The sequence below is a fragment of the Hipposideros armiger genome, unplaced genomic scaffold (assembly GCF_001890085.2).
Source record: "Hipposideros armiger isolate ML-2016 unplaced genomic scaffold, ASM189008v1 scaffold_353, whole genome shotgun sequence".
NCBI classification, from domain to species: Eukaryota; Metazoa; Chordata; class Mammalia; order Chiroptera; family Hipposideridae; genus Hipposideros; species Hipposideros armiger.
Window position 1 is genome coordinate 1,589,857 of NW_017731703.1, and position 1,945 is coordinate 1,591,801.

The 1,945-nt window shown below is 42.2% G+C and overlaps 1 pseudogene; it reads right to left on the minus strand.

The window, feature by feature from the left end:
- Window positions 1–402: 402 nt before the first annotated feature.
- Window positions 403–1,517, minus strand: LOC109392882 (actin, muscle-like; annotated as a pseudogene).
- Window positions 1,518–1,945: the final 428 nt, after the last annotated feature.

The window sequence follows — 1,945 nt, forward strand, 5'->3', positions numbered from 1 at the left end:
CATTCATTAATATGTATATATCCATATATATCCACTCATGTAATTAACCTCATTTCTATTTTGAGATATTTAAAAAGCTTTCATTTTTTTTCACTATTAAAAGTAGTATTGTACTAAAGGTATTTTATTACTGTTAATTTGCTTGAAGTTTATTCCTAACAAGGAAATTGTTAAATCAAGTATAAAAATTATTTCAATGGACAGATTGAAAGATGAAAATGATATAGTGTTGTTTTGTTTTTCTTTAATTATACAGGTTAAATATTTTTACATATTTACTGGATAATTATTTCCTTTATTATTAGACCATTGTTTTTTCTTCAAGACTGTGTTTTCTTTTTAAGGTTTCATGATTGGTAATAGAGCAGTCTCAAGGAGATCCCCAGAGAATCTGTTCTGACTTTAGAAGCACTTCCTATGGACAATGGAAGGCCCTGATCCATTATACTCTGGCCTGCTAATCCACATCTGCTGGAAGGTGGGACAGAGGCCAGGATGGAGCCTCTGATCCAGACCAGGAACTTCTGCTCTGGGGGAACAATAATCTTGATCTTCATGGTACTGGGGGGCCAGGGGTGTGATGTCCTTCTGCATCCTGTCTGCAATGCAGGGGGTACATGGTGGTACACCCAGAGAGAACATTGTTGGCATATAAGTCCTTGCAGATGTCAATGTCACACTTCATGATAGAATTGAAGGTTGTTTTATGAATTCCAGCAGACTCCATGACAATTAAGGAAGGCTGAAAGAGTGTCTCAAGGCAGCAGAAGCGCTCGTTGCCAATGGTGGTGACCTGCCCATCTGGCAGCTCATAGCTCTTCTCCAGGGAGGAAAAGGAGGCTTCTGTGGCCACCTCATTCTCAAAATCTAGGGCCACATGGCACAGCTTCTCCTTGAGGTCTCTCAAGATTTCTTGCCTGGCTGTGGTCACAAAGAAGCAGCCTCTTTCTGTGAGGATCTTCATGAGGTAGTCCTTGAGGTTGTACCCAGCCAGTCAAGGTGCATAATGGCGAGAGGCAGTGCATAACCCTCATAGATGGTGACACTGTGGGTGACGCCATTCCCTGAATCCAGGATGATGCCTGCTGTGCAGTCAGAAGCATAGAGGAAGAGCACAGCTTGAATGGCAATGTACATGGCAGGGACATTGAAGGTTTCAAATATGATCTGGATCATTTTCTCCGTGTTGATCCTGGGACTTTGGGGGTCCTCTGTGAGCAGGGTGGGGTGCTCCTTAGGTGCTACCACCAGCTCATGGTAGAAGGAGTAGTGCCAGATCTTCTCCATGACATCTGTTCATGTTCAGTGGGGTATTTGAGAGTCAGGATCCCTCACGTGCTTTGAGCTCATCCCCATGTAGCTGTCTTTCTGTCCCATTCCCACTATTATATGCTGGTGGCAAGGGAGGCCCACAATAGAAAGGAAAACAGCTCAGGGGTGTCATCTCCTATGAAGCCGGCCTTGCACAGGCCAGAGCCATTGTCACATACAAGCTCCTTGGTCTCCTCTTCACACATGGTGAGTGAAGCTGAGGGAACTGAGGGCTGGAGCAATGAATGAGGGTTGGCGTGTCTTTGGCTTAAATACCAGAGTAATCTAGATGGTATTTTTTTTAATTGTTTGAAAAAAATATCTTAATGTATTAGGAGTATTGACTTTTGGTCTACTATATATGTTCCAATGTTTCCTATCTTTTTATCTATAGTTTTTGTAAAGAATTTAAAATTTTAACGTGTCAGAATAGAGTGCATGAGCAAAACTCATGGGTATGATGATAAAAATGAAAAAAACAACCTGAATAACTAGCGGGGGGGGGGGGGGGGGGGAAGAAGATCCTGTCATGCTTAGAAAAAACAATAAGGAAAATAACCTGAAATAACTTCAAGTTAGTTTGGGGCATTGGGTATTGCCACAGGCAGTAGAGAGAGTGATTAAAGAGCAAAGA